A 27,598-nucleotide genomic window follows, 5' to 3' on the forward strand; every position below is an offset into this window, starting at 1 on the left:
AATATCCAACACAAGAGGCAGCTGTCACATAGAGCTGAGGGCAAAATCTAGAAAATGACTGCCAGACTCTGCCACTTAAGTGTGTGTGGCTTTGAGCAAGGTACTCACTTGCTCTGTGCTCAGCTTCTTCATGGATGAGATAATAGTGCTTGCCTCATGAAACTGTTGTAAAGATTAAAATATTTAACATATGGAAGGTGTCCAGAATAACAACTAACACGTTTGAGCAATAACTGCATCAAGTCTTCCTGTGTTAATAGGCCTTGAAGGTGCTTCCCAGAAAACTTACTCTGAGCTTCACTCCTCCTTCTCCCTCCTCATCTTACATAGTATTTAGTTGTTTCTCCTTCTCACTGTAATGGTTTGTGAGGTGTTGCAAGAGGGAGACAATAGAGCAGACAGCCTTCGCACGCCTTCAGGGTCAGTGGTGGCTCAGCCCATTCGGAAGGCCCTGCACGGCTGAATGGCTAGAGATTGTGGGGCCCATTGTGTCTCCAGGTGCCTGTGGTTGCAGGGGATCCCTGGAATGTTAATTAATTTTCATATTTCCCCTTAAGTTGTTTCTGTAGCTGGAACAAAGCATTTCTGAGCTGGGTCCCAAAGAGGCATTCTCATTCACTAACACCTTCTCATAGGAAACCATACTTGAGGCTTTCTTGTCAGTTTTAAGAGCCTATAAAAGGCATTGTAGGTTCACAAAGCTTGTTTAAAATCTACTTTTAAGCAGGTTTGGTGACATATTCACACTAAAGATTCTGGGGTTACTCTAGACCTTGTGCCTTAAAGGCAGAGATAGGTTTATAGCAACCAAGAGACTCTGATATAAGGGAAGGTACTCTCATCTCTCCTCTTGAGAACCTTCTGGCCTCAATAGAGGTGATTTCACTTCAAAACATGCTTTATTTCATATTATTCTCTGCAGTACTTTTTCTGTAAAATTATTTTTTTTAAATATTTAGTTATTCATGAGACAGAGAGAGAGGCAGAGACATAGGCAGAGGGAGAAGCAGGCTCCCTGTGGGGAGCTTAAAGAGGGACTTGATCCCAGGATCCTGGTGTCACGACCTGAGCCAAAGGAGGATGCTCAATCTCTGAGCCACCCAGGTGTCCCTTTTCTCTAAAACTAAACATACCAGGTATCTCAGGTGGTAGCAGTGCCCTGAGCTTACATTGGGACTCCAGGTACATTGGGACTCTGAAGTAAATTCAAGTCCTTTGAACTCTTTTCTGCCATTAGAGACCAGTGGCAAAAAAGGACACATAATCATGCCAAGTAATTTATATATGTAAACATGAGTACTCAACATAATTTGTAAATGTATGTAGTTTAGATGTAATTGCTAATTTCTACTGAAATTAGAGAATTTAAAATTTTAAATAATTTAGCTATAAAATTTACTGATGAAGAAAACTTATTAAACTGACTCATCTAGTACTTACAACAATCATGTATGCTGTTCCCTGCTTTTTACCTCATTGACTTGTTTTTGGATATGTGATACATACTAATTTATTCAAAACAGACTAGTTTCTTTGTATAGTGGAATGAGCTGAGAAAAGCATTCATTCATTCATCAGTGTTTATTTAGAGTGCAAATTTCACTGACTTGGTGCCCGCCTCTGAGATTCAAATTTTTCCTTAGTGAATCTAGAAGAGAGAATTGATATATAAACCATTAAATTACAATATAGTGTGAAAAGGACAAGAGATGGCAATGATTAACTCTATCTAGGAATGAGGGTGGGGAGAAGTTTGCCAAGAGGAGGTTACACCTGAGCTGTGTTTTGAAACATGAAGCTTATTGGCTAATATGAACAAAGAATGTGCCATTCTTTGTAAAATCTCATGGTGTGTTTAAGAACTATAGGCAATTTGTTTTTGCCAGATTTTACAATGTATGGTTCAGTTTCTAGTAGCTGTGGTCTTTGGTGTAGTTTGTAGAAATGCAGAAAATTTTATTGACCTCATGATATTTACCAAAGCATTTGTAGAGATAATACAATATTAAATTATTTAATACTTGCACAAGTGAATGTAGATTAAGCCTGATAACTGATATCCCAATATGAGAGATTTGAAAGGTACTAGGTAATACTATAGTCATAGCATTTTCATCCTCCCTTTAGTCCTCCCTGTATATCTACATAATAACATATTACCATGAAATGGTGGCTTACCATAACAGTAACTCTTGATCTTGAGCAGTGGTAGGAGGGTATGTCCACATGGAGGGGTTTATTTGCCAGGATCAGTCTGGTTTTTGTAATAGATGAATCTCTAAAGACAAATGGATTAACACTCTAGATATTTATTTCTTGCCTAAATACAGAATGAGTTTTTGACTGGTAATAAGGTAGTGGGTGGGAGGTTAGGCAGGAGGGAGTGCGCTTGGCTCCTTATAGTTGCTCGGGGATCTAGGCCAACAGATGCTTAAACCTTTTCAGCATGTGGCTTCCAAAATTGCATTGGGGGTTCTCCAGCCAAATGCCATATAGGAGAAGTGAGAATGTTGAGGAACTCTATCAGATTTTAATTTACCTGGGACGTCTGGGTGGCTCAGTGGTTGAGCACCTGCCTTTGGCTCACGGCGTGATCCCCAGGTCTGAGATCAGGTCCCGCATCAGGCTCCCTGCATGGAGCCTGCTTCCCCCTCTGCCTATGTCTCTGCCTCTTTCTTTCTGTGTCTCTCATGAATAAATAAAATCTTTAAAAAAAGATTTTAATTTACCTAAGCCCAGAAGTGACATATATGTCACTCTGCTTATGTTCCCTTAATGAGAATCAGGCATAGGGCCCCGCCAAAATGCACAGGAGTAAGGGGAATGTGGTCACCTGCTGGACCACTGCTTCTTGACAACTCAGTGCTATTGAAGATAACGACACATCTTTGGTAGATGACTAGAGGTCTCCGCAGCGAGGATGTATTAAAATTTCTAAGGAGAGTAAAAGGGTTTGAGAAAAATTTCTAGCTTGAGAATGCCCTGCAGGTGATTCTGGGATGTCCTATAAAGGCATTTTTCTCTTCTTACCTTATTCCAGTATCAGCCAGACATATTCCAATGCACATAAGGATCTGAAATTTAGGGAGGTAAAGTCTTAGAATTGAATGTTAAGTTTTGATCTAGTATTTCATACACATCATTCTGATTTAGTACATGCTTTATTTTTCATTATGTACATGCTTTAGTTATTTACTTTTTTTCCAGCCAATTTTCAAAGCCAGTTTTCCTTAAAATTGTTCAGAATTTTTGTAAGTCTTGGAAAAAAATACTTTTAAATGCATTCAAGAATATATATGGCTTTTGGGAGAGGTGCAAATCCTTGGGTTCATGAGGATTTGATTTAATTTTTTTTTACTTGAACATAATTTTAGTTACAGCTAGTAAAGATCCCATTAGGTAATAATTTCCAATGTATTATATAGCTCATAAGCAGAGATTGTGCTTTCTATCTCCATTTCAACAACAGATGCTGTGACCTACATTATTAAGTTATAAACTTACTTATCTCAGAGGCAGTAATGATTCTTTTAAGATTACTAACAACAGCAGTAACAAAAAACTCTTGGAATGAGATGCAGAATTTCTGTCACTGCCAATAATTTTTTATTTTGAAAAAGTCATTTCCTTTTGTTAACCCTTATGAGAATTGGGACTACAGCAGTCAATGAGATTCATAGTAGGACAGGTTTGAATCACAAATTTCCAGTACTCTTAGAATCGTATGTAAACTTTGCTTTCTTAAGAGGTTATGTTAGAGTGGTAAAGAGATGTGCCAAATAATAGGTGGTGTTTAGAAGGTAATTTCTGGTCACCATTCTGTTGTCTTATGTTCATTCTCACTAATTAGTTCATTCCGTGTGTGTGTGTGTGTGTGTGTGTGTGAGAGAGAAAGAGAGAAAGAGAGAGAGAGAACCGGAAACTATGTTTCAGGTTCTGTGATAGGTGGTAGATGGTGGGTACAAAATGCTCTCATGGAGTTTATGTTTTAGTGTAGCACTTTTCAATAGAATTTTTTGTGATTTTGGAAGCATATATCTTTATTGTTCAGTGTGGTAGCCACTGGGCACATGTGGCTACTGAATATTTGAAATGCAGCTAGTGTAACTGAGGAACTGAATCCTTAATTTTACTTAATTACAATTAGGTTTATATAGCTGCATGTGCTGGCTACTGGCTGTCTTATTGGACAGTGCAAATTTAGTGGAAGATATATATTATTCAAATAATCACACCACAAAATGTAAAATTGCAGTACTAATAAGTGGTATGAAGGAGACATGTATGATGCTTTCAGAGATGTGGAGGTTTATTTGATTTATAGAGGTGGGTCATTAAAGGGTTGAGTTTGAGTGATAGAGATGGAGAGAAGCAGACAAATTTGAAGGATGAGTAGGGTATGAAATGGACAGGATCTGGTGATTGGAAAAATGGGAGGAAGGTAGGTAGTTTCAAAATGATTTCTAGATTTCTTGCTTATACAACAACTGAAGATATGGAACTTATTCATTAAGAGAGAGAGTGCTGAAAAAGGGCCAGATTTGTGGGTGAAGCAAATGAGCTTGGTTTTATAATATTGGGTTGAATATATAGGCTTGAAACACAGAATTTTCATTTGGGTCGGATTGTATATACTTGGTAATTGAAACTATGAGCTTGATGATAGATAAGTAAGCATTCAGGGAAGAAGGATGATGAATTCTGAGAGAATTGAAGAGTTTATGAACTCGAGGTTCCAATGAACTAAGAATTGTCTTCCTGGATACTGTTGAATAGTAAGTAGGCTTGGAGGAGAGAAGTTGATGGTTTCTTTAAGATGTTTGAATAAGTGATTCTTGAGAAAAACATTTGGAATTGATGATAATATTCAAGATCTGCCAGTAGAAATACATTTGGGGAATATAAACAATAGTGAAAGGGAATAAAGAGAAAAGGAGAAAAAATGAGTGGGAAATATCAGAAAGGGAGACAGAACATGAGAGATTCCTATCTCTGGGAAATGAACCTAGGGGTGGTAGAAAGGGAGGTGGGCAGGGGGTGGGGGTGACTGGGTGACGGGCACTGAGGGGGGCACTTGATGGGATGAGCACTGGGTGTTATTCTATATGTTGGCAAATTGAACACCAATAAAAAATAAATTTATATATAAAAAAAAAGAAATGGATGATCCAAACAAGAGGTGGTGGTCATGGGGAATAAGGGAAAAAGAGACCATACAGATTAAAGTGAAAACATATTTAATCCCATTTTGACTAAAAAGCTGTCTAAAAAACTTATTAGAATTGTAAGGTGTTAACATGTACCTCATAATGTACATATATTTAAGTAGTAATACATTACACTATAGGAAATGCATTTGTTATGGCACATAATAGAGCTAATGATTATATAATATCTCTTAGGGAAGTTTTGATAATTTAAATTGGAAAGTTTGCTGTTGAAGGTGACTTCAGAATGATTAGAGATAATTTACTCCAAATTTAAAAAATTTATGTGACCTCCTTAATATTAGCAGGTACCAATAATAAAAAGCCTTTAATTTGCATTTGTAGCTTTGAAGGTATTATTGTATATTAAGTCACCTGTCCATGCTTTGAAATCTTTAAAACTGAGTATTTGGATCATCCATCTTTCATTGGCATTGACTGTTTTTAGCTGCCCTTTCCTTTTTCCCTTCCATTTTATAATTAATTAAAACCACAACCTGGAAAGAACATGAATTATTTGAATTCTACTTTGGAAAAAACCACTGAAGTTTTAATACCTTCAGGGAAATTGATAGTTATCAAAACCATTTTGAATCACTATTTCTGAACCAATTCTCACCTCTTCCCCCCCCCCCCCCCATCCTTGCAAAAAATACACTGAACTTGATCTTTCTAGTTTGGACTAAGTTGTAAAATATAACTAAAATTATTTTTTAAATAATTTGAGTATAATTTTACAGATTGACAAATGTTAGATCTTCTCTTGACTCTAAATAAATATTTTTGAAATCAAGGCACATTTAATTAACATTATAAACATTAGTATAAAGAAATGATGTAAATGAAAGTATAAAGGAAAATACCAACTTTCAGTTATAACCTTATTTGATTATTTCTGTTACTTCATAGTTGCCACTTGTTTGTATATATGCACATTTTATCATCTTATCAACTCCATAAATAATAACAAAAGGATTTTTTCAATTAAAATTATTGTTTTTTTAAAGGTTTTATTTATTCATAAGAGACACACAGAGAGAGGCAGAGACATAGGGAGAGGGAGAAGCAGACTCCCTGTAGGAGGCCTGAAATGGGACTCGATCTCAGCACCCCAGGATCACGACCTGAGCCAAAGGCAGATGCTCAACCAGTGAGCCACCCAGGCGTCCCTCAATTAAAATTATTCTAGAATGAAAGATACTCTTCTTTAGTTTTTCTCAGATTTGTGTTAGGAAATTCTGTTAAAACTGTATAAATATATATATCTCATAGTGTTTTAGTAAGAAAGCAAATGCTTTATTCTTATGTGTAGGCTCATCTTAAATGGTGGATGTAGCAAGGGGATAGTTTTATTCAGTATTATTCATAAGAAATGCAACTTGTATCTTTAACATATTTAAACTTGACATGAGCTTACTCTTTGAGGAGTATCTGGCTATTAAGAATATGTCCTTGCCAGTTAGTAGTATTTTAGCTTCTTCTGGATTAGGCCACTTCTGGTTGACTTATTCTTTTTGGTGTAAAATACTCAATATTTTATTTTCTCTTAACCTTTCCCTTGTTACTCAGTAAATGGCATCTCTACCTGTCACGCAGGATTTACTTCTGTGACAATGATTCCATTCAGTATTCTCTCCTTTGTTGTGAGTTCTCTGCTATTGGGAGCCTGATTTGATTTAAATCTATACATATGTCTGTTGAGGGGTGGCAGGTCTTCTGGGTAGACATGTAGGTATGTACCACTAAAGCAATTCAGGAAATGAATTCTTAATTTTTTTGAATTCTTAATTTTATCTCCTGTTTACTTTTAGTTTCGTAAAGCAGCCCTTTATCCTCATCGTAGGCCTCTGCCAGCCTACCGACTCTCTCAGCTGGATGGTGTACCTCTCTTTAGGATCTGTGGGAACTTCTGAATCCCTGCAAGCCATGCCCAACCCATGGATACCCAGAAGCACTGTCTTAGGTATATGTAACTAGCACCACCCTCTTCGAAGCTGCATAAATATTTCCACGTCTTGTAGAGTATGGAGTTGAACTGAGCATCGGTCTTCTCCTAGGGCAATTACTTTCACACTGTGATGCTACGAAATATAAGAAATGAATTTAAAACTGGTACATCACGATAGCAAAAGTTTCACAAACCAGCACTTACACTTGCTACTTGAGACATAACTTACTCTTTTCTAAATTATTCTAATAAATTTTTAAAAATGCTACTTGTAACGTGGCTAATGGATTTGTGACCTACGAATAGGTGTTCATCTGGTGTTTAATAAAACATTTTGGAGGCCTGCAGCCTTCTTCAGGTTATGTATGAGATGTGAGTCTCTAGGGAAGATTGCCGTATAACTAACTGGATGTTTTAATTGACATTTCTTTACTTACCCATTACCAGCACCCCCACCCAAAGGCTTAGGCCAGATAGTCTGATTTTTGTGAGAATCACTTAAATATGATCTTCTTACTCTTCATCCATCTTTCCTTCCCATACTCTCCTGTGGCCAAAAGGGACAGCCTCCTTCCTTCTGTATGCTGGGGATGTCCCATGTATCATATGCTGAGCCATTTCTGTATTTTGATTAAATCCTATGATTCTGTCATCCAGCCCTTGATATGGGAATGGAGATTAACAGTGTACAAATAGCTTACTTTAATTTTCTAAAAATGTGACCCCCAAGACCATGATTAGGATCATGTTATTATCCTAGGAGATACTTTGAGTCATTTTTTTTCTCCCGTGGAAAAAGTTGGTGAATAAAAGTGGGGACAGTACTGTTATTTTGTTGTCATATTCTTTATTCTTTGGAAGTAATTGTCTTTGAATTGTTTATGAATATTAATGATTCTTTAAACTCTGTACTGGATTATTGTGACACTGGTGGAAAAAGTATGTTCTTGCAAATTTTCACTGTTCTTGAGTTCAGAATTTCTGGAAGATTCTTCAGACACAATTTTATGTGAGTTTTAAAAACAGATGTGATAGACTTATGTATCCTCTAACTGAAAGTTGTACCTCCTGACTCCCTTGTCCCACACCCATTTCCTTGCCTCTGGCAATCACCAATATATTTTCTGCATCTGTTAGTTTGGATATTATAAGTCTGGGATACAATGTACAGCATAGTGACTATATTTAATGATATTTTACATTTGATAGTTGATGAGAGAATAGATATATTTTTTAAGATTTTTATTATTTATTCATGATAGACATAGAAAGAGAGAGGCAGAGACACAGGCAGAGAGAGAAGCAGGCTCCATGCAGGGAGCTCGATGCGAGACTCGATCCTGGACTGCGCCCTGAGCCAAAGGCAGGTGCTAAACCACTGAGCCACCCAGGGATCCCCGAGAGAATAGATCTTAAAAGTTCTTATGAGAAGAAAGAAGTTTGTAACAATCTGGTGGTTGATGATAGACATTTTGCAATATATACATATATTAAATCATGTTGTATATCTAAAGCTAATACATTGTATGTCAGTTATATCTCCATTAAAAATAGAATCATAAAACAAAACAAAAATTGGATGTGGTGTTTGCAAATGACATATCAAATAAAGGACCAATATCCAAGATTTATAAAGAACTTATCAAACTCAACACCCAAAGAACAAACAATCCAATCAAGAAATGGGCAGAAGACATGAACATACATTCCTCCAAAGGAGACCCACACATGGCCAACAAGCACATGAAAAAGTGCTCCACATCAGTTGTCATCAGGGAAATACAAATCAAAATCACAATAAGATACAACTTTATATTAGTGAGAATGGCTAAAATCAAGACAAGAAACTACAAATGTTAGCAAGGATATGGAGAAAGGGAAACCCTTTTGCACGGTTGTTGAGAATGCAAGCTGGACAGCCACTCTGGAAAACAGGGTGGAGGTTCCTCAAGAAGTTAAAAATCAAACTACCCTATGACCCAGGAATTGCACTACTTGGATATTTAACCCAAAGATACAGATGTAGTGAAACGACAGGACACCTGCACCCCAATGTTCATAGCAGCAATGTTCACAGTAGCCAAACTGTGGAAGGAGCCATGATGTCCTTCGACAGATGAATGGATAAAGAAGATGTGGCATGTATACACAACGGAATACTACTCAGCCATTAGAAAGGCTGAATACCATTTACATGGATGTGGATGGAACTGAAGGTATTATGCTGAGTGAAATAAGTCAATCAGAGAAAGACAATTATCATTCTTTCATATATAGAATATAAGAATTATGGGCAGCCCCGGTGGCGTAGCGGTTTAGCGCCGCCTGCAGCCCAGGGTGTGATCCTGGAGACCCAGGATCGAGTCCCACATCGGGCTTCCTGCGGGGAGCCTGCTTCTCCCTCTGCCTGTGTCTCTGCCTCTCTCTTCGCTCTCTCTGAATGAATAAATAAATAAATCTTAAGAATTAGTGAAAGGCACCATAAGGAAAAGGGGGGAACTGAGTGGGGAAAAATTAGGAAGACAAACCATAAGTGACTCCTGACTCTGAAAAACAAACAAAGGGTTGCAGAAGAGGAGGTGGGTGGGGGGTTGGGGTAACTGGGTGACGGGCAATAAGGAGGTCATGTGATGTGATGAGCACTGGGTGCTATATGTTGGCAAATTGAATTTAAATTTAAAAAATTGGACATGAGTACAGTGAAGAAAGAGGAAAAAAGCTGTTAGTTGTGTTTTCTATATTAGTTAAAAGGCATTCTGACAAATTCTTCTAAATGTAACAATAAACTCCTTTTTCTAAAGAGTAGTTTCAACTTCTTTTATAAATGTAAAATATGACCTAGAGTTTTAAAGGTTTTTTTATTGCTTTTTGATTATTTTTATTGAAATACTTATTGTCTCTTGTTAAATAACTACATTAATTATATAGCTAGGGCCTAGCTTCTCAACCGTTTCCAGAAGAAGCCCCCAGTTTCCATTAAAGAGTTTTATGGAGGCTCCCCACATGTCAAATTTCACAGAGCTGGCTGCATTGGCTTTTTATGAAGGACTTGGATGCAATGCCAAGGCCTCCCACTAATTGTTTTATGGGCTCAGTGTGGGATTTGCATCCCTGACTGAGGAAGCCCCATGTTAAAGGACTGTGGGAGTGAGGAGTTGTCAAACATACCCAGAAAGAGCAGTAAAAAAAAATTCTGGTTAACTGTACTGTTGTTGCCAAGGAGCATAAGCAGAACACAAAACATGCCAAATGCTGACTGATTTTAAACAGTGACCCCTATTTCAGAGAATACTCACTTCATTACATTTTTGGGAGAAAAACAAATCACAAATAGCTCCATAATTAATTTGAGTGCCCATTTCCGTTTGACACTAGTAAATTAGTGTTTTCCAAGAGTGAAAATAAAACAACCAACTTTTATGTGTTCTTTGAGAGGAGATAACTTATCATGGTTATCTGTGAACATTTAGTTTTGGAGTAATGTGTTCAGACTTATGTGCTTTAATATCTTTTTTCCTCTAAAGGGGTTAAGTAATTGTGTTTTACCCCTGTTAACCATTAATTTGCATATATCTACACCAAAAAAAATTACTTCTAAATTTTAAAGAATTGTAGTGGCAGAACTGAAACTCTTACTTCTTCACCAGGCCCTGACATTGTTTTTCTTAGTCTCAAGCAATCTGCTTGGCATTCTGAACCTGTCTTTCCTCTAGAGGATGAAACAAGATATTTTTGAAGTACAGTATGACCTCAGAGAGTGCTGTTAGCTTGTTTAATGTTGACATGTGAACAGAATTATTAGAGCCACACTTCAATAGGCCTAGAGTAGAAATACAGTATTGTGTAGGAAGATAAGTATTACCTGTCTCCTTGCTGGTTGATAGTGTTAAAACTAAATGATATATTGAGATTTTTATGAATTTTGAAATATCTTTTGGAAGTTGGTGAAGGAAAAAAATAGGTAGAGCTCATTTTTAGTAACCAAAATATACTCATCTTAAAAAAAGAGATTCTTGTATTTCAAATAAATAATCTTGGATTAGGAATTCTTTATGATTTATATTCTTTATTGTTTATAAAGAATTGTAAGCATGTTTCTTATATGTATCTCTAACATAGATACTTCTTGTGTGCATGTGTTGGTGTGTGATATTTATATGCTCTTCTGTCTTACTATTAATATAGTAGCAATGTGTAATATATAGAGCAAACCACAAGTAAAACATTATGTATATTAAGAGCAAAATTCACTTCTGCAAAATACAAAAAATAATTTCAGTAGTCTGTCGATAGTCTTATTTTAATACAACTGTTATTTTTGTTTTTTCAAAGTTGGTGATAAGATTGCAAATCTAAAGCAGAGTGGAATCTTAATGGTAATTTCCTCATCATTGTGACTCCAAGACATTATCTCAACTTTACTACCTGATTATCTTTCCATGTAAAATAATCTGTCAGCCCACTATTACTTTGTGAAAAATTATTCCTTAAAACCAGATTTTGTCTCTGGATGGCTCCTTGGTATGTCTTTTTAATTTAATTAATTAATTAACTAATTAATTTATTTGGTAGTCTTTATTTTGAATAAGAATCAACTTAATACTAATGATCTATAAAACCAACCTCACTATTATAAATGTTAAGCTATGCTTGCAACTTCCTCTCATAAGCTCAAAGTTGTCATTTGTTATTTAGACACCAAATTATGCACTCGTTTAGCCATTGCCAGCATTTCTTCTTTAGGTTGTACTAAAAATTTCCCTTTATTTTGAGTTCTGAAGGGCCAATTGCATAGAGTACTTGTCACTGCTTCTGTGGTGCCATTGGATCCTTTCATTCCAATGGAGCTCACATCAAAAGTGCTGTTTCATTAACTGCTTTTCCAGTGTGCATCTCAACTACTTATAACCATGCAAGATATCCCTGTGTATAAATCCATTTTACACAACTTTTCCTCATCAGACACTTTAGTTATAATTATTCTGTTGATTATCCTTCTCTGCGTTTATTAGGTATGTGTTGGTAAAAATTTAAAATGAAAAACAAAAAACACAAATTTGCCTACTCAGTATTAGAATACATAATAGTGTTCTGAGTTATTTTAAACTAATACTTGTATTTAGCACATATTTAATATTTTCTCCATTTCAAGTGTACTTCATAGTTTTTATCTGAATCTTTTAGCATTTGCATTGTTATTCCTATTTGCAGATGAGAATATTAGGTCTTAGAAGAGTTAAGAAATTATCCCATTATACTAGCAATGAAATTGAATTAATAATTAAAAATAACTTCCAACAAATAAAAGCTCAGGACAGGTGGCTTCACAGGTTAATTCTGCCAAACATTTAAAAAAAGTTAATACAAATTTTTTTTCAAACTATTCCAAAAAAGAGAAGATGAAGGAAAGCTTCCAAATTTATTCTGTAAGGGCAGCATTACCTTCATTCTAAACCCAGATAAAAATGCTAGGAAAAAATGTATAACTATAAGCCAGTATCTCTGTTGACAATAGATGTAAAAATCCTCAACAAAATATTAGCAAACCAAATTCAATAATATATTAAAAAATCATTGACCACAGGAAGTCAGATTTATTCTGGGGGTGAAAGCGTGGTTCAGTATTGGCAAATCAAATAACATGATGCATACCATTGACAAAAAAAGGGTAAGAAACATATGATCATCTCAATAGATGCAGAAAAACCATTTGACAAAGTATAAATCCATTCATGTTAAAAAAAATCTCAACAAAGTAGATTTAGAGGGAGCATACTTCAACAAAATAAAGGCTATATATGAAAAACCCATAGCTAATATAATGGTGAAAAACTGAGGTCCTAACCCCAGTATTCGGACAAGAAAAAGAAGTAAAAGACATCCAGATTGGTAAAGAAGAAATAAAACATTCACTATGTGCAGATGACATAATTCTATATATAGAAAACTCTTAAGACTTTACTAAAAATCTATTAGAACTTATAAATGAATTCAATAATCTCACAGGATACAAAGTTAATATACAGAAATTTGTGCAATTCTGTACACTAACAAGTCGCAGAAAGAGAAATTAGGAAAATAATTCCATTTACAGGTGTACCAAAGATAATAAAATGCCTAGGAGTAAATTTAACCAAGGAGGTAGGTGAAAGACCTGTATCTGAAACTCTAAATCATTGATGAAAGAAATTGGAGATGACACTAACATGGAAAGATATTCCATGCTAATGAATTGGAAGAACCAATATTGTCAAAAATGACCATACTTTCTAAGGTAATCTGCAGATTTGATGCAATCCCTATCAAAATACCAACAACATTTTTTGCAGAACTGAAACAAATAATCCTAAAATTTGTATGGAACCACAAAAGACTGAATAGCTAAAGCATTCTTGAGAAAGAAGAACAAAGCTGGATGTGTCACAATCCCAGATTTCAGGATATACTCCAAATGTGTAGTAATCAAAACATTATGGCACTGGTACGAAAATAGTACCATAAATCAGTGGAACATAATAGCTCAGAAATAAACTTACTCATATATGGTTAGTAGTCTATGACGAGGTAAGAATACACAATGGAAAAAAGTCTCTTCAACAAATTGGATTGGGAAAACCAGACAGCTACATGCAAAATAATGAAACTGGGCCACTTTCTTATACAATATACAAAAATAAAGTCAAAATGGATTAAGGGCCTAAATGTGAGACCCAAAATCATAAGATTCCTAGAAGAAAACATAGGCAATAATTTCGTTGGCATTGGGCATAGAAACATTTTTCTAGACTTGTCTCCTCAGGCAAGGGAGACAAGGAAAATTTGACTATTGGAACTATACCAAGATAAAAAACTTTTGCACAACAAAAAAAGCCATCAGCAAATCCAAAAGGCAACTTACTAAATGGAAGAAGATATTTTCAAATGATATATTTGACAAAGGGTTAACCAATATGTATAAAGAACCTATACAAGTCAACAATGAAAAAAATCTGTATAAAAAATGGGAAGAGGACCTGAAAAGACATTTTTTCAAAGAAGACCTACAAATGACCAACAGACACATGAAAAGATGCTCAGCATTATTAATCATCAGGGAAATGCAAACCAAAATCACAATGAAATATCTCCTTCTACTTATGAGAATGGCTAACAACAACAACAAAGACAAGAAATAACAAGTGTTGGCAAGGATATGAAGAAAAAGGAATCCTCACGCACTCTTGATGGGAATGCAAATTGGTGCAGCCACTGTGGAAAAAAGTATGATGATTCCTTAGAATATTAAAAATAGAAATACCATAGGATCCAATAATTCCACTACTGGGTATTTACCCAAAGAAAATGAAAACACTAATTCGAAAAGATATATTCCCTCTCTGTTTACTACAACATTATTTACCTAGCCAAGATGTCGAAGCAACCCAAGTGTCCATTCATAGGTGAATGGGTAAAGAAGATCTGGTAGTTATATACAATGGACTATTACTCAGCCACAAAAAAAGAATGAGACCCTGTCATTTGTAACAACGTGGATGGACCTAAAAGGTATAATGCTAAGTGAAATAAGTCAGCTTGAGAAAGATAGATATCATATTATTTCACTCATATGGAATTTAAGAAACAAAACAAAAAAGACATACATAAACTTTTAAGTACAGAGAACAAACTGGTGGTTGCCAAAAGGAAGGTGGGTAAGGGGATGAGTGAAGTAAATAAGATTATACTTACCTTGATGAATACTGAGTAATGTATAGAATTATTAAATCTTTATATTGTACACCTGAAACTAATATAACACTGTATATTAATTATACTTCAATTAGTAATTGGCTAGTATTGAAAAAATAAAATAATATCAAGGGAACTATTTTTTTTAAGATTTTATTTATTTATTCATGAGAGACAGGAGAGGCAGAGACATAGAGGAAGAAGCAAGCTCCCTGTGGGGAGCTTCATGCAGGACTTGATCCCAGGACCCCAGGATAATGACTTGAGCCAAAGGCAGATGCCCAACCACTGAGCAATCCAGGTGCCCCTGAAAGAACTATTTTGTAGTTACATAGCAAGTAAGCAGAATTGGGATATGAATACAGTAGGTTTACATACTCTGAATTTTTATGTTTATGAAAGGAAGTATTGAACCAGGAGGGATTGTTTAGACATTCCAATTCACCTTTTGGTAATTGGCAACTACTAATAGTAGTTGTACAGTAATTGTTGAATGGATTCCAAAGCCCTCAATTCAAGTCCTGGCATTTCCATGGGTTACTGACAAATAATTGAAACTTCTTGGACTTAGGTTTTCAAATAGAAAAATAATTTTGGGGTTCCTGGGTTGCTCAATTTGTGGTGTCAAACTTGTGATTTTGGCTCAGGTTGTGATCTTGGGGTGGTGAGATCTAGCCCTATGTTTGGGCTCCATGCTTGGTAGGGAGCCTGTTTGAGATTCTCTCCTCTCCCTCTGCCAAAACCCATGCCCACACTCACTCTCAAATCTTTAAAAAAAATAAAAGAAAAAGAATCAATTTAGGTGTTGGAAAAACTGGATGTCTATATGTGGAAGAATGAAATTGGATCCTTATCTTACACCATACTCAAAAACCAATTCAAGATGGATTAAAGACTTAAAACCCTGAAACTTTGAAACTCCTAGAAGAAAACATAGAGGAAAAGCTTCATAGGATTAATCTTGACAGTGATTTCATGGATGTGATACCAAATGCATAGGCAGCCAAAAAACAAAAATAAATAAGTGAGTCTACATCAAACTGAAAGCTTTCTGCCCAGCCAGGGAAACAGCAGAGGTAAAAGGTAATTTATAGGATGGGAAAAAATATGTGTAAGCTATATATCTGGTAAGAGTTAATCTCCAGTGTATAAAAATGTCTGCAGCTCAATATTAAAAAGCCTAGTAACCCAATAAAAAAATGAGTTAAGGAGGATCACTGGGTGGCTCAGCAGTTTAGCGCCTGCCTTCCGCCCAGGGCATGGTCCTGGAGTCCTGGAGTCCTGGGATCAAGTCCCACATTGGGCTCCCTGCATGGAGCCTGCTTCTCCCTCTGCCTGTGTCTCTGCCTCTCTCTCTCTCTCTCTCTCTCTCTCTGTGTCTCTCATGAGTAAATAAATAAAATCTTAAAAAAAAAAACGAACTAAGGACTTGAATTGACATTTCTCTAAAGAAGACATACAGATGGCCCAACAGGTATATGAAAAAATGCTCAATGTTATTAGTCATCAGGGAAATGCAAATCGAAGCCACAGTGAGTTGTCATTTTAAACCTGTCAGGATGAATATTATATATAATATATAATATATAATATATATTATATATAATATAAAGACAATGATGATGACGACAGTGTTGGCAAAGATGTGGAAAAATTGGAAGCTTTGCATACTGTTGGTGGGAATGCAAAACCCTGCAGCTGCTATGGAAAACCATATGGAATCTTCTCAAAAATTAAAAATAGAACTACCACATGATCCAGCATCTGACCTCTGAATTGAAGCGAGGATCTCAAAGAGATAATTAGCACTCTCATGTTCATTGCAGCAGTACTTGTAATTACCAAGATGTGGGAACAACCCAAATATCTATCAATAGGTGAAAAGATAAAGAAAATGTGGCTTATACATACAATGGAATACTATTCAGCCCTAAAAAGCAAGGCAGTTCTGCAGCATGTGACACCATAGATGAACCCTGAGGACATTATACTAAGTGAAATAAGCCACTCACAAAAAGTTGAATACTGCATGATTCCACTTACATGGGATATCTGAAATAGCCAAATTCATAGAATGAAAGAATGGAATGGTGGCTTCCAGGGCTTGAGTAAAGGGCAGTGGGGAGTTACCAATCATCAGGCATAAAGTTTCAGTTAAACAAGGTGAATAAGCCATAGAGATCTGCTGTACAACATTGTGCCTGTAGGCAGCAATACGGTAGTGTATACTTAAAATTTAAGAGGGTAGGTCTTACGTTAACTGTTTTTACCACAATAACCTGCATTTAAAAAGAAAAAGAGAGGGCACCTGGGTGGCTCAGTGGTTGAATGTCTGCCTTTGGCTCAGGTCCTGATTCTGGAGTCCTGGGGTCAAGTCCTTCATTAGGCTCCCTGCAGGGAGACTGCTTCTCCCTTTGCCTATATCTCTGCCTCTCTCTCTGTGTCTCTCATGAAAAGTAAATAAAATCTTAAAAAAAAATATGAACAAGAGTGTAACACATTTAGGTTGACTATTGTTTCAGATCCAGAGTTGTTTGTTCAAATGAAGTCTTTTTCCAGAAGCTATTTTTATAGATTAGATAAAATCAGACATGTTCTTCTTAGAGATGTAACATGGGAAGAGGGTGGCTATAAAACTTCCTTGGCTCATGAGGCACCTGGGGTCTTGGTTGGTTGAGCCCCCAGACTCTTGATCTCAGGTCAGATCTTGATCTCAGGGTCGTGAGTTCAAGCCCTGCATTGGGCTCCACACTGGAGTTTGGAGCCTGCGTTAAAAAAAAACACAAAAACTCCCTTTGCTCTATTTGTGCCTGCCCTGGGCAGTTTGAAATGCACTAGACTAGATGATCTTTCAACTCAAAGATAATTTGGGTTCTGAATTTCTTTTTAAATGATTTTATTTATTTATGAGAGAGCACAAGCAGGTGCACAAGCACACGTGCACAGGATTGGCAGTGGGGGAGGGGCAAAGGGAGAGGGACAAACAGACCCCCCCCCCCACTGAGCAGAAAGCCCAATGCCACTGCAGGGGGCTGGATTCCAGGACCCCAAGATCATGATATGAGTGGAAGTTAGATGCTTAACTGACTTGAGCCATCCTTGGGCTCTAAATCTCCTTGACCATGATCTTCTAAAAGGTCTGGTTTACACTTTGGGTCTTGAGAAAATAGTATGGAGCTAAAAAACATGAGGAATAAACTACTCACAAGGGTGCTGCCATTAACACTCAGTTGTTTCCATATAATGTAGGATCCACTTTAAGGATATTACTTCTTCACTAGCATATATCATTTGGGGGACTCTCATTTTTGGAAGAAATTTCTCTTCCTTCTGAAAATGATTTTCCTTTTCTACTCTGCACTTAGGCTTTTAGAACACTTGACATATCTGCATTACTCCTATTTGGAATGGTAGGTAGTTAATTGTTACTTCTGGGATAAGCAAGGAAAGTTGGATTATAAAATTCCAGAAATCACCCTATCATCTGAACTATATCAATTAATAATGTATAATGACTTCTTGTTCTTGTAATTCTAGGCAAAAATTCCTGTACTCATAAATTGGAGAAAAGTAATAATTTCTTTGTTTTACATTTTGCTTCTCAACATGATGAAATTTGGATGAGGCGGGGGAAGTCTAAGAGCCTATTGGGGGATCTGTGCCTCTACCACCTTTATTTGGAATAGGGGCACTTTGTGGCATTTTGCTTCTTTTTATGGTAAATATATTTTTGTTTTGCACACCATGATTTCTCGGAACAGGGACTATAAAACAGGGCAGAGGCAAAAGTCTGAGATACAGAATCAGAATGTGTCTCAGACTTGGTTGGTGGGGTGGAGTATTTGGCTTCATTTGCCACTTCTGACAGCTGGTGGTTTCCTTCTGAGTATCTGTGAATTTCCAGGGAAGCTAACTCCACTTCCTGTATGTAGCTCCAATCAAGACAAACAGTGTATTTCATCCTTCTGGCTGTAGTGCTATGTACCGGTTGAGCATGTGACCTAAGCCAATTTAATCGAAGTGAATCACAGAGCTGTGGGCGAGCAGTTTTGAACAACTGTGCTTTCTTTCTTGGTGATCTTGAGCAAGGGGAATATTTAGCCTCAATAATTGTGCCCCTTGTTTTGGAATAATGAGTTAAAATGGTGGCATGGAGAAATGGGTCTTTGGTTATTTTATTGAACCACTGGATCAAGCCTGACTTGAAGATTTTACTACTTCTTAACTTTTCAGTTATGGGAGCAGGTCTCCTTCCTGTGTAAGTTAGTTTGAATAAGCCATTGCCAGTGAATGAGTTTTGCCTGGTCAAAACCTTTGGTACTTTTACTTGGACCTTCCTAATTTAGTTTACTTTCCTAGAACTAAAATCTCCTGCCTGCTTACACCTTAGTTTCCTAACCTATAAAATGAAGAGTTACATCAGATGATAGAGTATCTGTTGGATAACTTTTTCTGCTTCCAGGAATGTAACTCATGTCTTATATCAGAAATTTGTTGACCCCCTTCTTCCTACTTAGCAAGATTTATCCTGCTACCATCCAGACTTTAGGAATGTGGATCTTCTAATACTATACATAGAACAGCATAAATGGCATATATTTAGTCAGTTTCATAGTTGGATAACCTCTTTCCTTTTTCACCGCAGAAACAATTTTTTTTTTTTTTTTTTTTTTTTTTTTTTTTTTTTTTTTACAGATGGTAGGTTTTGGGAGAGAGATGGAATAAGACTGATGAAGACTGATTATTTTCTTACCAATTTTCCCATTAAAACCTATAAGAAATAACACATGAGTACAGGGAAGCTAATATATTGATGATGCCAAAGATAAGTAGTCTGTCACAATATAAACCAGTTAATTTTGTTGTTTTTAAAATAACATATTGGCTTCTTAACCTTAGCCAGCTATCGACTGTCAGTAGTTAAAATAATTATTTGAGAACAGTTTCACAGGTCAGTTCAAATCTTTGACTTAGTGTCAGAAAAACAACTTCGAGCAGATGCCTTAAAGATATGCTATGTCCATATCAAATTCACATGTAAGGACAAACACAGAAGTGCTTTAAAACATGGACTTGGTACTGGGAAGATTTTAATGGGAGTTTGGATGTTCATAAGGTCTTTAACCATCTATTCAAGAAAATAAGCTAAAGAACCAAGTAGATTTTGCAAGCTGAATGGGTGCTGATGGTAGGTGGTTATAGGTATGGTGGTGGTGAGAAATAACTTTTACTGGATTGCGCCAAACAGTGACAGGCAGCAGTCAGGGCTTTATAAGAATTCAGTGAATGGTAATTTGCAGCAATCCAATTTCATGTAGCAAAGATTACCTGCAAAGCACAAATTTCTCTCTTTTCTTTTCTTTTCTTTTCTTTTCTTTCTTTTCTTTTCTTTTCTTTTCTTTTCTTTTCTTTTCTTTTCTTCTTTCTTTCTTTCTTTCTTTCTTTCTTTTCTTTTCTTTTCTTTTCTTTTCTTCTTTTCTTCTTTTTCTTTTTTTTACAACAGCTTTGATATGTGTGACTCAATGATGAATGACTTTGTGAAATACTATTTATAAAAAAATAAGTGTGCTCCCCCAGATTGCATTGCAGGACATTTAATGCTTTTTTTTTTTTTTTTCTTTCCCTGAACAGATGTTTTACAGATTTTGCAAATTTTTCTGTCAAACTCTTCTTGGTCTTCTCTGTAAAGAAAAATTACATGATTACATTTAGGTCTTACTATATTGCTCTAATTTTTCTGTTATGCATGCTAGTGAGACTTTAGCAATAAGCTTTTCTGCATTCTGAAGTATTAAATACAAGATATTTAAATTTTATAATTTTTATTTAAGGCCAACCATAATATTAGCCTAGAGGAGTTTGCCCTGGAGTTCAGATGCATCTGCCATTTTGAATGGATGCTCTGGGGACCTGTCTTATTTTGTTTCTCTCAAGAACACCTTGTTAAATTTGGTGATCATGTCCAAAGTCAGCAGTGCATGCTGAGTTTCATGAGTTATTTGGCTATACCTTGGGTTGCATTTTTTTTTAAAGCAGTCACTATTTTCATTGAATCTTATAGTGTTATATTGATTTATAGTTTGTGTGTGTATGTGTGTGTGTTGTGGCTACATTTGCTTTTTGCAGTTAAAGAATAGTTTAAAATAGTACCTTTCAGTGGTGTTCATAAGGTGAAAATCTAGTAGATAAAATTCAGAAAACAGATGACCTCAAATTAACTTATGTGTTGGCTTTGAAAAAATGTTTAATTTAAAGCATTTCATTTTATTTTCAAACTTAAAAGGGTAATTTTCCCTGTGGTAGAATAATAGGAGTTATTTTTAAAAAGAAATTTCCTGTCTCAAAGTTGGTCTAATATTTACTTTCTTTGCTTGAAAGTTATTTGCATGTAATCCATTCACTTAAAGTTCTTAAGTTTCACTGACAGTAACTGGTAAACTTGGATGATCAGCACCCAATCAACCCGAGTCACAGGCTTCATACATAGAAAAAGGACAGTAAGAGCTCCAGTGGACAGACTGATTTATTCATTTCTTGTGGGTCACTAATGAATTAATTTGTCTTCAGATCTTCATTAATGCATTAATATTCATGATTAAATTCAGCAAATACTATCAATGTTATTATGGTAGATCATTAGGTGCCTCTAACTGAGAAAAAGTTGTGGAACATTTCTTGTTTCTCAGGGCACCAGTGGTTTACTAATGATGTAACACAGAAACAAAAATAAATAATATTCAAGATGTATTTATAAACTGTGCAAGATACAGGCTTTCAGTGAGGGCTGGTGGAATGGCTGGGTCAGAGGTGGATGGGAAAAAATAAAATAATTATAAAGGATTTGATGTTTGAGATTATTTTTGAAGCAACAGGCAGCCTTTTTGGTGCGAGGAGATGGGTGCATTATTGAGTTGGCAGAAATGGCATGAGTAAAGACAGGGAGGTAAGATGATAGGAAATGGAGAAGCGAAGTTTCAGAATAGTAAGCCTTAAACAGGTTGCGTGTGAAGAAAACTGCCCTTTAATGGGTCCTAAATGCCAGTGGTTAGAATTCTACTTAGAAAGAAGTGGAATGCATCTGGGTGTTGTGCATATAGTAAAGGACCGAGCTACATTGTGCCAGAAGTAATGGAAAGAAAGACACAAGTTGCTGGCACCCTGACTACGTGGAATCCATTGTATTTGGCAACCATTTATATAACCAGGATGAGGGAGACTGGCATTAAGGATGACTCCAAAGTCTTGAGGCTGTGTGTCTCTGGAATATTGATTATTTTATTAACAGAAATTGAGAAGTCAGAAGAGGGAGCTATTTGTGGAGAGAAAATACAGGAATTGGATGAGAGGGGCTTCAGGTGTACATTGTTTCCATGGCCTGAGGAGGAAAATGTCTCATCTGATGATTAAACGTGGTATATGTGTAGATGTATTTGCAAGTCATTCATTATAATTGGTATGTGAAGTTCTTTACTGAGTTTCTTAGATTTAGAGTCAATATGCAAAAACCTGTATTATGCAAGATGGGAGACCAATTACATTTTAATCTTGGTAAACTAAAAACAGTTCAAAGAGTTGAGATCACAATGTAATTTCTGATTGATTCTTCTGAGACAATAGTGGGTGGTTCTACCTCTTGTGTTGTCATGCAAATGGAGTGAAAGGCCTGAACTGTTTTCCAGAAGTTTCCCTCCTCTCCCCACAAGGACAGAGGAAAATATTGTCCGGCTAGATGCTGTGTAAATAAACAACTGCCTACCTTTTTTGCCTTAGATGTTAAAACATGTTTAGGAAGATGTATAAAAATAGCTCTTCACTTTTGCTTTTTGTTCTTTGGTTCATACCAGATATTTTACCCGCTTATGTCTTTTTAAACATATTTATGTACCAGTGTTCTTTTCAAATGATAATATGCAATTCTGTAATTTTTATAAGCCGCTAGAATTAGTGAAAATATTTAATATTTTAATATTTAATATTTTAATATTTAAAAATATTAATATTTAATGGGTGATACAAAGACAGAACTCATAAGTTTTTCCTGTGCCACAATTAATAATATTAATAATTATTTAATAATAATCAATTATTGAACAATAAGTCACACAAAATCTGTGGCATGATCTAGTCTGATATTGTATTTGTATTTTATAAGGTTTATATTTGATGTATTTTCTAAATATTTTAGATAGGTATAAAGATTTTATTTATTCCCTTTAGATTCATTAAAAAAACAAAATGATTTGTGACACAACTCAATGAATGATTTTTATAACATACACACTTAAAACCAACCAAAGCCAGTTCTGCCTAATAATTTCAGCTTCCTTCGACTGAGGACCATGAAACTCGGCTAACATAATGGTTTAACAGATTCCTAAATGCTTTACTACAGTGAGTGTCCCAGAGTACTTACCTTACTTCTCATGGAGGTTTCAGTTGTAGTCAAAGCCATCATTAAACATTTATTTAGTATTTCTTTGGCATATTTAGTACTGTGGCATATTTAAAAACTTGGACAGGATGACATGCAGTAGACAAAAGTAAATTAGGAACAGTTGGAATGTTTAATATGTGCTGGGAGCTCTGTTAGAACTATTTTCTCAGTATCACATCATGTTTGCTCCTCAATAACTTCTGTATCACTTTGTTATCATCTCACTACTGAAACTGGTCTTGCAGAGGTCATGAATTAGCTCGTTTGCACAAAATCTACTTGCCTCTTTTTAGTACTTTTGCTGTCTCTCAGGATCATTTGACAGGTGGGTGTTCCCTTCTCAGAACTGTTCTTTTCACTCTCCCAACCAACTTCTTTCCTCCTGTGCTGCTGCTTTGCAGTTTCTTCTGCAGGTTTCTCTACTTTCTCTGTCTCCCCTGTGGATGCTCTGAGGAGTTGAGTCTGAGGCATCCTTCTCTGGCTGTCTCCTGGATCATTGTATCCAGTTCATGACTTCATTGACAAGTACTGAAATACTGATGGTTGTCATAGCTAGTATCCCCCCAACAGGGGATACTCCTCACAGGTTCCAGGTCTCTCTTCACCGTACCGGACCCTCTTGTGTGATTTCTGCACATTTCCACTTGGAATGTAAACAGAAGCTCTAAGTTTGACATGCCCCAGATCCTAAACAAAACACATCTTTCCTTCCCTACCAGATTTGCATCTCTTTCTGTGTTCTCTATATTAGTAAACTTCACAATTATTCTCCATTGCCAGAACTAGAAACTGAGGAATTGTCCATGATTTATCTTGACTGCTATCTGTTTTCTCAACTCAGTTTTTAAATCCTGCCAGTGCTTTCTCCTTAATACTTCTCCAGCATGTTCACCATTCTTTTTTTCTTTAAAGATTTTATTTATTTACTTGAGAGAGAGAGAGGGAGCGGGGAGGAGTAGAGGGAGAGGCAGAGAATCGCAAGCAGATTCTGCGCTGAGTACAGGTCCATCCCAGGACCCTGAAATCATAATCTGAGCCAAAATCAGGAGTCGGGAGCTTGACCAACTGAGCTTCCCAGGCGCTCCAAGTATGTTCACCGTTCTTTATTTTGATTACTACAGCCTTAGTTTAGGACCTGAATCACTGTAAGATCTCTTAACTGGTCTCTCTGCAACTGGTTTTGCTCCTTCTATTCCAGGCTCTGTTTATAGTCAAAGTGACTTTTTCAAAATTCATTTTTTAAATGGTTCCTCAGAATAAAGTACAAAATCCTTAGTATGGTATATGAGACTCTTGAATATATGGTACTGCTTAAATCCTCAGATCTTATATTTCATCACATGTTTTGTGATGAATTCCCAATGGTCTTTAAAACCTAGCTGAAGCTTCCATAGAATGCAGCTCTGCCCTTTGCTCTGTTCTTCTAGGTGAGCCCTGTTACTTCTTTGTGTTCCTTGGCCCACTGCATTGAACTCCAAGGCAATGCATTGCAATAATTTGTTTTCTCATTCTTTGTTATTTTACTTTAAATATTTATGGATAAGGAGCTGTGATATTTTTCCATATATACTTTTAAGGTTACTCCTAAGTATTTAGCATCTAGCTAGCATACAGTGGGAATGCTGAAGTAATTAATGAGTAACCAAACCAAGATCAATAAAACCTACATTCTACTCTCAAGTGGGTCACTGTTTGGTGAGAAGATTTACAAGTACCAATAATTTTAAAAAGCCATCAACAAACAATAACAATATGGTATAGTATGAGCTATTAAAATTCATGTTTTCAAGTAGGAAGTGATTAAATGGTAGTATCTCAAGGGACTGTCTCTTGAGGATATATAATAGAATTACAGAGAAGTTTTCATGGCATTTAATTGTGTTTCTTTGAAATGAAGTCTTACTGTAACACTTAAGGCACTCAGAGTACTTTAAAAAACATTTTTATTGACTCTTTAAAACTTTACCCTGTCTTTTGTTTTGTCAGTTTTATGAGGACTCAACAAAAGTGAGGCAGGATGTATTAAATTTCTGGACATCTATTTGGCTAGCAAGGAGGCATAAGGATCATTGCATATATTTTTCTTTCCCTTCCGAAAGTACTGCAGTTTCTATTATCTAATAGGATTTCACATGAATTCTGGCCCCTGCTTTATGCTTCATAATTAATTCACTAATTACCAGAAATATAATGATTTTTTCTCTAAAACAATTTAAGAGGATTTAATATGTTTTTTAATAACTCGGGCCTATTACTTTTATGAACACTCAGATTTTAAAAGCCATTGTGACATAATTTTCCTTATAATAATGGAGCAAAATATTGTTGAAAAAAATTAGTGATGCTTCTGACTTTGAATGTTAAAAATGACTGCATATCAGAGACTTTTATATTGCTTGGAAGAGTCAACACTATGAATATTAACTCTGTGATTACAAGGGCAGGTTCTATTTAATTTGTGTTCGAATCATGTTTCTTGGGGTTCTAGGATACTGAAGGTTGTCTAAAGAGCTCTATGGGGAAGCTGAGGAGTAGCTGGATAGGCTGTTGGGGAAGCTCTGCAGCCCTTTCTTGCATCTTCCACACTTCTCTCACATCAGCTGCTTTCATCTGTTAACTGTTGGAGTATTTTTGAAAGGATATTATTTAAGGGGGAAGGTATTTCTTTTTTTTTTAAGATTTTATTTATTTATTCATGAGAGACACAGAGAGAGAGAGAGAGAGGCAGAGACACAGGGAGAGGGAAAAGCAGGCTCCATGCAGGGAGCCTGATGCAGGACTTGATCCCGGGACTCCAGGATCATGTCCTGAGCCAAAGGCAGATACTCAACCACTGAACCACCCAGGCATCCCAAGGGGGAAGATCTTTCTAAACTACCTTGAAAACCATTGGTTCATTTGAAGCAGATATTCAAGGAAGTCATCTTGTTGACAATTGAGAAAACCCACGAAAATAGAAAATGTATGACATTTCTTTCAATAACTGCTCTTTCCATGGGTTACTTACGGTGACATCCTCAAAGGCATTGGGGGAGGGCTGTACATATAAAAGTGCTGGACAAGCAGAGTGTTCTCTCTCATCTGTTTTCCATCAAAGACTTCCAGTTACCACATGGTATTTCCATTGTGTGGTCATTAGAACCTGTGAATTGGGGCCTGACTTGGGCTGGGGGGAGGGTGAGGTGGAAATTTGGGGGATGGTGGGAAACAGAATTGTAATGCTTCTTAAGAGCAGGGAAAAGGTTGCTGATCTTGCCAGTGTCATGGTGTTCGCATCATAATGCTAAGTACTTTCATGCCAGGAAACTGAAGGATCAGGTCAGAGTTTTATAGATTTTGGCCAAAGTCTGTTCCAAGGGAAAAGTAAATGTTTAAAGGTGTTGACCGTTGACCTAACTTACTCTTTCATTCTTTTGGTCCCTATTTCTCTCCCCTGCCCCAAATAGGGTTATCCTAGGTGCGAAATCCAGGTCACTACCATAGTAACCACACAAACAGAGTACAAAGGAGTGCTATTTGCTTGATTTTGTGGTAGTGGAAAGAAAACTGCCCATGAAGATACTTATAGGTGGCATAGACAATGGTACAAAAACATGTCTGTAAGAGATGGGTTGGAATGGACTTTGCCCATAAAACAATGTGTGTCATAAAGAAGCAGAACCTAGGGAGTAACTGCATCTTTTTAAACGCTTTAAAAAGTTGGCAGTGTTGATTCAAAATGCTGTTTTAAAAACTTTCAAAATGACATTTTTGGGGGAAACTGTAACTGTCAATTTGAAGGATGGGATTCTTTTCAGCAGAGCTTATAAAAATATCCATTGCCATATGTGAAGCAGGTTAGGGCAGTTTATCATAAATAGATGAGTTTGTCAAATGCATACATACACACCCTGTTTTTGGCCTCAGAGGAGAAATTCCAGGGCCATCAATAAAGAAATATGGTGTATTTTCACAACACATTCTGTAGATTAGTAGACATTTTATTAATACTCATATTAGAAGAAAACAGTTTAAAAACAGATTAAATAGATCTAGGGCAAAAAGAGTTTTGGAGGTTATCATGATTTGCTGGAGTTGGTTAGGGTTGGGGGGGGTCTTAGCAACTGGCTGATGGGAGCATCACTCACAAGGGTCTGACTCATCCTTTCTTCTGCTGGTCATTATACAAGGAGCATTACCTCCAATAGTGAAAACCTCATTTGGCTCAAACTATTATAGTAGCTACAAAAAGCTTAATTTCTAGCTACAAAAGCTTAATTTCTAGTTGGAAAAGCAGTATGT

General features: G+C 36.2%; 1 protein-coding gene across 2 annotated transcripts in view; it reads left to right on the forward strand.

The window, feature by feature from the left end:
- BMPR1B (bone morphogenetic protein receptor type 1B) overlaps window positions 1-27,598 on the forward strand; it is a 394,237-nt gene that overhangs the window by 150,256 nt on the left and 216,383 nt on the right. The window contains exon 1 of one of the 2 annotated variants that reach the window (XM_025424270.3): window positions 26,532-26,635. The exons of the other annotated variant lie outside the window; for it this stretch is intronic. The gene's annotated coding sequence lies outside the window, so the exon portion shown is untranslated. Of the gene's footprint in view, window positions 1-26,531; window positions 26,636-27,598 lie in introns of those variants that run through there. 2 annotated transcript variants of the gene reach the window in all.

Source organism: Canis lupus, chromosome 32 (assembly GCF_003254725.2).
Source record: "Canis lupus dingo isolate Sandy chromosome 32, ASM325472v2, whole genome shotgun sequence".
Classification (NCBI taxonomy): Eukaryota; Metazoa; Chordata; class Mammalia; order Carnivora; family Canidae; genus Canis; species Canis lupus.